The 12,103-nt window shown below is 39.9% G+C and overlaps 1 protein-coding gene across 3 annotated transcripts in view; it reads left to right on the top strand.

Annotated features, from left to right (window-relative positions):
* STXBP6 (syntaxin binding protein 6) overlaps positions 1–12,103 on the top strand; it is a 243,683-nt gene that overhangs the window by 98,542 nt on the left and 133,038 nt on the right. The window lies entirely within an intron of this gene.

Genomic DNA, 12,103 nt, shown 5'->3' on the forward strand with positions numbered 1-12,103 from the left:
CTTTAGCTATAATATCACACATTCTTACACAGTCATTACCTATTTACTATTATGTTGAACAGCCTATTCCTCAGTCTTCATGTTTCATCAGTTTCTCCCCAAGAGTAAAGAGTGCTCAGTGTCTGGGAATGGCAGTTTTGTCTGTGGAAGCATCTCTGTTTTGTGTAGCTGAGGCGAGAAGATATTCTTCCTCTCGTTCCTGTCTTTTCACTGTAGTTGGCAGTGACTTTTTTCGCTGGTAATTGGTCTTTGTGTGTCATTCTTGGGCATGTGTGCATAATGCCTCTTTGTCATTTGATTGGAATTGTCCTGGATTTTCTCATTTACTTCTCCAGCACTGTCTCTGTCACCACATCATGCTCCTCCTTCCCTATTTTCTTCAAAGACCCATTCAGTGAGCTGTCCCCACCATGACTATTCTTCCTGCTGAGCATAGCCACAGCTGCTTTTTCAAACCATTTCATCCAGAGAGTCAGAAAACTGTACTGTTTTGCTTTCTATATCAGAAAACCTGTCTCACCTTGTTAATCAAGATTAGATTATTTGGAGGGAATTTTACTGATAGATGAGCCTTTTCCAATTTGTTAGTAAGTACTTGACTTTGAGAGTAGTCTGCTATGACTTTTGTACTTTCTTAGGTTGTTACTTCTGGGCAATATCTCAGTTACTCTTATTATATAACTCAGTATCTTAAGTTAAAAGGCTTTAGTGTCCTGATCTGACTGCTAACAATACTGTCTTATTCCTTTTATTTGTTTGTTTATTTGATTTACTTTTTTCTTTTTTTATTGTTGTTCAATTACAGTTGTCCCCATTTACCTCCACTACTCTCCCCTGCCCAACCCACATCCTACCTCCCACATTCAACCCCCCCACCCAGTTGTCTTTGTCCATGAGTCCTTTATACATGTTCCTTGACCCTTTCATTTTGATCATCTTGCCTCCTTTGAATGGCTTATCCCTTCACATGTCCTCTGTATCCCAAACCCTCCGACTTTCTCAAGGACTATGCTCTTTCAATTACCATCCCTCCAACCAGCTCTAGGAAACTCTTACCATAGGCACACCTACATTCTTTCATATTTTCCATTTCAAAAATAATCCTGTCAAGACTCCAAATTTATTCCAACCTGTCCTGTTAACCTGCTTTCCCTGGAGAGATGTCTGCATTTGTTTTGGGCACTTGGTAATCCCTCAGATTTGAGAATTATTTTTGTACCCAATAAATTGTGAGCCCTTGCGGGTACAGTATCTTTCAAGACATTATCCATGAAGTAGTTACTTAATAAGTTGTTTGTAGAACTGTGACCTCAGAGAGCATTGGGTCCATTGCCGTCGTGTTGCCAGTAGGAAACAGAATCTCCTCCAAGATTAGATTGTTTGCTAGAGATAGAATCAGGGCCGAGACTAAGGCTTCCTGGCTCCCATTACTTGTTCTCTTTCCACACTCACATGTAATGCCTGCATAATGGCCCAATATGCCTTCCATAAAGCAGTGGAGGATACTGTCCTAGGAAAAAACAAATAGAGGAGAAGAAGGAGGTAAAGGAGACAAAGTGATCTAGAGAAAAGCAAAAAGATAACCCAAGAAGTTGACTGAGATTTTGTGAGAAGAGAACCACAGGTTTTGAGGACAGCTGGGTTTGGGGAAATGAGAAAAGAGGTTATATTTAAAAACAGAAAGGAGAGTAAATGTAGGAAGAACTAGGTTAGGACTGTCCTGGGTATGTGTTTATGTTTCATGCACTAAGTAGTCATAGTCTAATGTAACGATGAGAGCCCTGGATTGAAGACCCTGGTTCAAAACTCATCAATAACTTGATGAAATAAAACCCAGAGTCCTGGACGAGATCCCAAAGCTCCTTCTAGTTCCAGCAACTCCATCTTTGATCTGAATGTGACAAAATGCCCAGTGTGTTGTGGTCCATTCAGTGCACCCTTGGGTTTTCACTGGGGAAAACTCCCCCATGTTCCCTATGTGCTCCCCCCACGTGTGTGCATGGCTGATGGTCTGAGGGCTATGCCACTATGATATGTTTAAAAATAACTTTAATTGCAACTTTTTCCATGGAGGTTTTAAAGCAAGAAGAATATAGCTGTGTTTATCAGCCTCTGCCTGAGACCAGAGCCTGCCCCGCCCCACTGGGCGGCAGTTAGACTGTTGGCTGTTCCCAGTGGTGGTCAGCAGGCTGAGGCTGAGGAGGTGATGAGACCTCTGTGACAGCAGAACTCTGTCCAGTTCCCCCAGGTCATACTGTTACTCGTCTTCAAATACAAAAAAAAAAAACAAACGAATTTTTTTCCATGCAGCTTTCACTTCTTCCTTAAATTGACAGCTTTTTGTTGCATACGCTGGGCCTCTTCTTGGGGAGGAAGCTACATTTTGACTGACTGAAGAAAATAGGGACCAAAAAAAGCCCTAATTTCTGTTCAAAATTTGGTTGGGAGGGAAAATGAAGCATTTAATAAATTCATGTTGCTTAATAAAAACAAAGCAGCAAATGAATTTCAGTGACTGCATAAATAAGTAACTATTCTGAACCACCAAATTACAAGATTCTTTAAAAATAAGAAATTATGTATTCATTCCAGTTCTTAGGTACTTCAAAGTCAAAGCTAGATCACGAACTGTTCAAACTTTTTAATGATTTATTTAAAGGTCAAGATGTAGACATTATACTAACCAGTGAAACCAATTTTTATTCCTTTCTGAACATTATAATTCTATTATATAGCAGTACATTTTATTAAATATATTCAGCTCAGTACTGATGAAAAAAAATTTTTTTTCATCCATAGCAATTAAGTTTTCAAATGTCCAGAACTAAACCTGGCATTTTTCATTGTTTCCCTTTTTAACAAAGAATTCAGAATTTAATTACTGAATGTCATAAGGAATGTAAAACTAAGTTGTAAAAATGTAAGATTTTTATTCTGATGGAACATTTGGAATGAATCATTTATTAGTTAGGATTCTGTTCAGCTGCATGTAATGAAAAACCTGAGTAAACAGTGGCTTCAATAAACCAGGAATGTATTCTTCCACATTGGAGTCAGGACAGGTATTGCTGCTCTTCTGCCCTTCAGCTTTTCTGCCTTGCCTGGCTGGAATTGCCTTGCAGCTGCAGGGGAAATGGGCCACCTGCAGGGTGGAAGGAGCAGACCAGCTTTCAGTGAGTTCTCCCAGAAAGACAGGTGACTTCCAGTGCATTTCATTGGCCAGGACTAAGTCACGTGGCACCCTCAGCTGTGAGTGAAGTTGAAAGCACAGTGCCGCCCTCCCATCACCCAAATCAGGGTTCTGGTAAGAAGAGAATGGATATTGGCTAAGTGGCTAACCCTGTTAGCCTCTGGAGAGTAAACATACACATCTTCTACAAGGGTTTTCACCTTCAAGAACTGATTTTAATTAACTTAAGATTTTTCTCTGACCCCTCTTTCACTTGTTTTCTTCTCTGGTTGTCATTTCCTATTTACTGGCAAGTGTTTCTATCTTGATTTTTCTGCTTCAGAGCAATCAATTTGAGAACTATTAAATATGCACTCAGGAACTGGTCTGTGAAAATGGGAATAGGCCAAAGGGCATGTGTTGCCCCATGACCTTTTGTGGAGACGCAGGCCCTTTGTGAGACATTGACTTGCTCTTTTCATGGTCTCCACAGCACGACTGCCCTCAGACCGGCGGTGGTTGTGTTCAGTACCTGCTGAGTGAAAGATCAAACTGGGTGTGAGAGGCATGAAGACAAGATAACTGGCCATTTGATTCTGGCCATTTCATTATTCTTGGGAGCAATGTGAGAGAATGCCACTTGTATGCTGTGGTGACAGGTGTCTGCAGGACACACTGTCTCCCACCCAGCATGGCCTCTGAGGTTCCTTAAAGAGATAGGAGTGTGTGTGGTGAAAATCACTGTCAACACAGGGGAGTATTTCACACATTCAACTCCTCCTTCCCACCTTAACTCACTGAGTGTGAACCATTTCCAGGTAGTCTGCCAATCTCACCTTCCTGCCTCCTCTGGATTGAATTGTTGGCAGTGTGCATTTAGTTACCCAGTCTGCTTTGAAACACGGTTCTAATTTTCCCCTAGAAAAGATAAGGTTCAGGTGGCACCACCTGTATGCCTTTGGTTTCATTTTTACTAACGAGACCTCTACAAGTGGAATCCAAAATAGTTCAAGACCTATTAGAAAAGAGTAGGTTTCTAGTTTTCTTCTGTTTATTCTTTTCCCCTTTATTTTCTTTCAGGAATTCTGTTAAACACCAAAGCGCAATCTCACTGAATCTTGAACTACTCTTCACAAGTTGACTCTGTTCCCAACACCAGATTTTCTGCCTCTCCTCTCTCAGCAGTTAATTTCTTCACAATCTCAGGTTTCTCAAACACAGGATGAGTTGAAGTAAACCCGTCACCCAGCCAGACCTGCTGTGGAGGGACTTGTGCAGATGTGTGAACGTCGTGTAGCCTGCCGGCATTCAGCAGGCAGCCCCTGCACCTGCATTCACTGGCTCTTGGAACTGGAGGAGCATTACCTGGCTCATTCATGTGTACTAGTCTGTGGGATGCTCTCACACTGGTGGTCCCTGAGTTAAGTACACCCGATCAAATAGGAAGGAGCTTAGAAAGAGGAAAGACTGAGGCAGAAAAGAACAGACACCTTGGAGTAGGTATGTAGATGTGCCAGGCGGAGGGTTCCTGACTCAACCCTGAGAGGGAGAACAAATTGCTGGGCTAAATATTTAAGGCAGTGAACCTGATGCAGCTATGGATATAGGGTCTACTCTCTATCAGCTCCAGGACAAAAGGTGAAACTCTACTTAGAATTATGAGCCTTTAATGGTCTGGGTTTTGTGTATTTATTACTCACCCCTACTACACACATATACATATACACAAACACACTCACATATAGCCATTCTTTTCCCTACACCCACATACAACTTTCATGTCCATGTTAGCCAAATTGATTAATCTGATGAATTTTCACATTTTACCATCTTCCTTTAATGGCATTTCCTGTTTCTTCAGCTGGATTCGATGTGTCCTTCCAGCACCCCCACATGTTGTCTCTCCCAGATGCCTGCTTGAGTCCCCCAGTCTGAGTGTTTGCTCTTCCTCTGTACTCCCTAAGTGTCCTTGTGCATCCTTGTCATGGCCCTTACCACAGTGCCCTGCAGTTATGTTTGCTTGTCTTCTCTCCTACAAGATGGCAGGACTTTGAGGTTAGCAACCATGAGTTACTCAACTTCGTAAACACAGTATCTAGCATGGTGTCAAACAGAATGTAGCTGCTCAGCCACTATTATAGGTGAATTAATGGATACAATCAGAGGAAACTAGCTCTGTTTTTCAAACTTGATAGCTGCATTTTTCAATCTCTCCAACTGATGTAGTAGACCCTACTTTTTAAGTTTCTGTATGATTACTTAGTGTGAATGTCTGTTTGGTGTTTGGGGTGGGGTGGGGGAAGTTACTGTGACAAAAGAGAGGGAAAAACTGATTTTGGAAAAGGTCTGTATGCAGGTCAACAGGTCTCTGACATGCAGCAACATAAAAATGGACCTGCAGTTCTTACCAGTCCGCAGTCAGCCTACTTACTGAAAGTTCAAAAAAGAGGCTCCCAGCATCAAGCTAGTGGAGCAATAAAGAAAAGCAGCTGATGACAGATTCGGGATAAAGGGAAGATGAACATCATTGTAACCACAGACTGTTAATATACTTCATGGATTTTTCACCCATAGAACCATGGTCAGGCCAGATGCCTTCAGTATGAATGTTGATTTTGCGTAATCACAGTTCTGAGCTACAGTTTTGTTTTCACCTTGTCCCTTTCAGCAGTTATATTTCTCACTAAAGTCTCCTGCGCCTACAAGGAGGTAAGAGTTTGGGAACCAAAACCATTCTTCTTCATTTCTTTTAAACACCAGATCCTATAATTGTATCTTATAATGGGAACCATCCCAGTAAAAGTCATTCTTTTTACCCAGTTGGGTGTTCTACTGTAACTAAACTACCATTTGGATGGACAGCCAGGTCACTTTTTTGAATTAATCTGTATGGTTTACATCACTCTCTCAGCTTTATAAAAACATGGATATATCAGAAAACTCAAAAAGAGAGCAAAATTTGGGGGGTTAGAGGGCAGGAGGTGAGTAACGGCATAGGTTTTTAAGATACTGTGAAAACAGGCAACAGAAACCCTCTTTCTAAATGATGTGAACGGGGCCTCAGTTTGCTCTGTTCTGTGAAGTTCTAGAGATGTGCTGTCCAGCACAGCAGCCGCTAGCTACATGCAGCTATTGAACACTTGTAATTAAAATCACTCTCAATTACGTTGTGCTGCAAGTCAAAAACAGACACCAGAGTTTGAAGATTTAGTACAAAGAAAGAATATAAAATAAATCAGCAATCTTTTTATATTTATTATCCGTTGCATTAAGTAAAATATTAATGTCATTTGTTTCCTTTTACTTTTTAAAAAAATCTTCACCCGGGGATATGTTTATTGATTTCAAAGAGAGAAAGAACCACAGAAACATCAATGTGAGAGAGATATTCATTGATCGGCTGCCTCCTGTAAGCACCCCAGCCAGAGACTGAACCTGAAACCCAGGCGTGTGCCCTAACTGGGGATTGAACCTGTAACTTTTTGGTGTACAGGACAATGCTCCAACCGAGATACTGGTCAGGGTACTTTTACTTCTAATATAGATGTTAGAAAATGAGTATTGCCCACGTTTTATTTCTATTGGATAGTGCTAGTCTAGTGTTGCAACAACATGATACAGCACACATGCAACGTACATAGTAGGAATTTAAGAAACATCTTGATAGCCTTGACTTACAGATAATATTCATCCCCAAAAACAGAACAATGGAAAATCATCAATTTTCTCTTTTCAGGTTAGCCCAACAGAACTATAACTCCAAGGATAAGTATACTTGCATTATGTAACCCCATTTAATCAAACCTTTTGCTAAAATCTTTCATTTATTTCTGTTGTTTCCAGAGGAACCCATTGCCTTTCCATTGCCTACCCAAGCATCTAGGGTTGGAATTAAGGCTTCTGAAACTAGAATAGAAGTCAGGAAAATACTCCAACACCAAGAGCCAGAATTACACTTGTCCATATGGCCTGCTGCTGCAGTATTTCTGTTGCCTTGGCCACCAGATCACCACGAGGGGATCTAAATGTTATTAGGTAAATGCAGCAACACATCTTGGTATTTAGCTTGATCTAAACCCATCATACCTCTTTAGACACAGGCAAATGCCGGCAACATGGTTAATTTCTTTTTATGCACTGTTGAGATATAATTAATTTTCTGCTTTTAAGATCATTGTACTGACATAATTTGTTCAATTTTGGGTTTACAGCCTTTTTCTGGCTGTCTAGAGTTGACCACGTAAGTGCTCATTTCCCCCAGATAGTGTCACTCCCCCTTTGTTATTCCACCAGCATGGCCTACTTGAGCACGTTAAACAAGTGCTTGGTGCAGAAGCTGAGCTAGACAGTGTCTCCAGCCAGCAAAGTGACTTTTCTAATAGGAACGTCTGGCACTGGGAACAAGACTTGACGCTTAGGGCCTGTGTGGAAGCTTTTGGGTGTGGGTCGCCATGGAGATGCTCTCTGCTCCGTTTGCACGAAGGCCAAACCTGACTTGCCCCCATTAGAAGCAACTAAACAATACTAAAAAATTTAAATGCCACTTCTTTTATAATGCTTTTTAAATTTGTTTTAATTTTATTTTTCAATTATAGTATACATTCAATATTATTTTGTATTCATTTCAAATGTACAGCATAATGGTTAGGCAATCACATACTTTACAAAGTATTCCCCCAGATATCTGTAGCACCCACCAGGCAGCATACACAGTTATTACAATATTGTTGACTACATTCTCTATCCTGTGTTTTAGATTTCTTTATCTATACAAGGTCTGCCCAGAAAAAGCCCAGCCATTGTTAATATAATGAGAATGGTATGCATGACATCAATGTAATCTGGCACCAAAGGAAAGTGGACTGGAATGCACATGTGTGAACAATGACTTCACTGTAGTATTCAGTGGGGGTGGTAGATGCCATTGAGCAAGCATGTGTACTGTGTGGCCGTCACGTTCAAAATGACTGAGTTAGTAGAGCAAAGAATCTGTATCAGTTTTGTGTTAAGCTTGAATATTCCTCTGTGGAAACTATTTGGATGATTCAAAAGGCCACAGCTATGGGCAACTGGTGATTGGCAGCTTCATCACAACAACATGCCTGCTCATGCTTCACATCTCTTGCAGAGTTTTCTGGCAACACATCAAATCATCCAGGTGACTCAGCCCCTCGACAGCCCATAGTTGGCGCCCTGCGACTTTTAGCTTTTCCTCAAACTAAAATCATCTTTGAAAGGGAACAGATTTCAAACCATCAGTGACATTCAAGAAAATACTATGGGGCAGCTGATAGTGATTAGAAGAACTGCGTGAGGTCCCAAAGTGCCTACTTTGAATGGGGACTGAGACATCATTGCCCTCTGTGCAATGTTTCTTGTATCTTGTATCTTCTTCAATTAATGTCTTTTTAAAAAGGTGTGTGGCTGGATACTTTCTGGACAGACCTCATATATCCAGAAGTGGAATTGCTTGGTCATCAGGCAGTTCCATTTTTAACTTTTTGAGGACCCTCCATATTTGTTTTCCCCGGTGGCTGCACCAAGCTGCATTCTACCATCAGTGCACGAGGGTTCCCTCTTCTCCACATCTCAGCAACACTTATTATTTGTTGATTTATTGATAATAGCCATTCTGTAACAGGTGTGAGGTAATGTCTCACTGTGGCTCCAACTTGCAGTTTCTCTGATTAGTGCTATTGAGCATCTTTTCCTGTCTATTCATCATTTGTATGTCCTCTTGGAGACATGTCTGTTCAGGTCTTCTGCCCATTTTTAATTGGATTGCTTAGAGATTTTTTGATGTTGAGTTGTTTAAGTTCTTCTTTATAGATTTTGGCTATTAACCCCATGTTGGATATATCATTTAAACACTGTTTCTTATAGCACAGTTGAGTAGTAGCATAATGAGCTTTGTGTTTTGTTTGTTTTCTTTTTTTTTAATATATTTTATTGATCATGCCATTACAGTTGTCCCATTTCCCCTTCAACTTGTTTTCCTTTTCTTATTAAAATTTGAAAGAATGGCTTTCTCTGGGCCTTTGAATCTGAAAAGGAATTTGGTATAGATAGGGATTTTCATGTGCCTAAAGATCTAATATAAAACAAACAGGGATCTTGAGATGGGGTAGTTTTTTTTGGCAGGAATGAAGTATGAAGCATAGTTCAGTATCATAATCATAATCATAAAATCATCAAAGAATAAAGAAGCAGAATTTTTTGAAAAACGAATCTTTGCGTGACTGAGCTACTGCAGGGATATTAGGAGATACGTGATCCTTAGCTTTGGAAGGTGAGCATAGCATCTGCTGAAGTAGCTGTGCCACAGTTTACTTGTTTACACAATGGGTTACTATTACTTTTGTATTAAAAAAAAGTAGTGAGATTGCCATGGTCCCAGTACATTGTATGTTCTCAGTTCAAACGGCCAAATATGAGGGTCTTGCCCAGGCTTTTTCTTACATAAAGTTTTATGTGATTTACAGTGCCTTACACACTGTGTGCATCAAGATAAATGAATTGTTTTTGACCCAGTGATTTCACTTCTGGGAATATACCTTAAGAGACCAGAAACACTAATTCAAAGAAATATATGCACTGCTATGCTCATTACAGAGTTATTTACAATAGCTAAGATTTGGAAGCAGCCTAAGAGCCAATTAGTAGATGAATAGATAAAAAAAAACTGTGGTACATTTACACAATGGACTACTGATTGACCATAAAAAAGATGGGTATCTTTCCTTGTATGACAGTATGGATGGACCTGGAGTATTGTGCTAAGTGAAATAAGCCAGTCACAGAAAGACAAGTACCATATGATTTCACTTATATGTGGAATCTAATGAACTAAACAAACAAAATAGAAATAGACTCGTAGATGCAGAGAACAGACTGATAGCTGTCAGAAGGGGGCATTTGGAGTGCTGGGTAAAAAAAGGTGAAGGGATTAAGCCAAAAAAACAAAAAAACTCATAGACACAAACAATGATTAGCAGAAGGAAAGGGGGGTGGAAGAAGGTAGGAGAGAGTAAGCTGGGGATAAGTGGTGATGGAAGGAGACTTGGGGTGGTGAACATACAATACAATGTACAAGTGCTGTATTGTGGAATTATACCCCTGAAATTTTTATTAACCAATGTCACCCCACTAAATTCAATCCAAATATTTTTTAAAGAATTAATTGTTTTCTTCCCCACACAAAGCGAGCCAGAATTTTTGTGTATAATTTTGCACCTAATTAACATGTTACTGCATTTGTAAAGTGGTAAAATACTAAGTGATTTTTGGGCAGTTCTAAAATGCCGTCTATCCACAAAGCCCAGAATACTGGGAACAAAGTGATTACCAACGTCTCTGAAAATATGAATGCACGCAGGCAGCTTTCTTTTATCTCAGCCAAATGGCCAAGCATGCACACCCACACACAGACAATAGAGCTTAATGTCAAACAGTGATGTGTAAAGACAAAACTGAGTCAGGAAAGTAACTGTTCAAGGTTCTTTACTCAAGTTCCTGTGTGTGCACATGATTAAAACTTATCACCTATGATCAGAAATGGTAATATAAAGTACTATATTTCACATTTTTCTAAGATATATATCTTTTTACATTTTACTACGTCCGAAATTGGGATGTATCTTAGAATCTGGGGCATGTTTAAGTTGTTATCAGCCAGGCAGCAGTCATGACACGATCCGATCGCTGTGCAGATGGGCGTGACTGCTCGTGTTGTCATCACTTCAATTGAAATAGACTGAGTCCAGCTTCCCTGCAAGCTGCCTTCCAAACGGTCATGCTGTTCAGTGTATATGTGACAGCACGGGGACAGAGCAACCTGGTCTATGGTAAGTCTAAGTCTAAAAGACTCAGTAAGTATAAAATAAAAGTATGTGATCAAAAAGCATTGTGTCATGGTTTAATTGGTGGCTTCTTTACTTAGTGTTACATTAACAATGGTGCATACTGATAATCAGTAGTGACTTGGATATGATGGAAACCAGTATATAAGATCAGGACCTTTGCAAGGTGAATGTGTATTATTTCCCTTTACATTCTTCCTTTGGGTATATTTTCCACTTCTCCATAGTACTAAAAACTAGTGATCTCTTCTATGCTGACTCAGAATCCAAAATGCATGCCGTCCGGGTACATCAGTGTATCCCCTTACTACACTAAGAAATGATCCACGCATGTGCTTTTGTCCATGATCTGTGTGTCTGTGTGTGAACAATGGTGTTGCAATCACAAGTGGCCTGTGTTCATGCAGAGACTGGGACTCATAGAACAATGTAAGTAAGGCACTCCAAAATGGAGTCTCCAAAATGGCCCTAAATTTTCTCTATGAGTTAACACAGATTTTTGCCAACAGACCTAATCAGTTACAGACCCCAAAACTAAGCTAAGTTCATAGATATCTGGTCTCAGCCAACCTAACATTACCCTTTTAAACCAAAGGAAGTCTCACACACTGCACTTTGTGATTCTACACACATTCTCCTACTCCTCTTGTTTATTTTGGACCCTTGGGCCAGATCTCCCCTGTGAAAGTAGATATGAATGAGAGTTGCCAAATGATTTTGGTCACGTTTCTGCATAGATGCTAAATTGTGTTGTGGTATGTGTCCATTAGGAAAAGATTATTATTTCCAAGGACAATAGAACATCTGAGAAGAAAGACTTTCTCGGTGGAGATTATGTTCCCTAATCTCAGGCTTCAAGAAAAGACACCACAGAAAATAGCAATCTGGTATAATTCTATTCTAGTCTATAATAATTCTATAATTCTGTTTATTTTGATTCTATAATTGTGCACTCTGAAAATAGAAGTTTTATACTCCTTGTGTACATATTTTTAGAAAGTACTATTTTTTTTTGTATGCAAAGCCCATCCAACTCCATCTTGGATTCTCTCAAACTTGACTTCCTCTCGCAATT

The sequence above is a fragment of the Phyllostomus discolor genome, chromosome 1 (genome assembly GCF_004126475.2).
Source record: "Phyllostomus discolor isolate MPI-MPIP mPhyDis1 chromosome 1, mPhyDis1.pri.v3, whole genome shotgun sequence".
NCBI classification, from domain to species: domain Eukaryota; kingdom Metazoa; phylum Chordata; class Mammalia; order Chiroptera; family Phyllostomidae; genus Phyllostomus; species Phyllostomus discolor.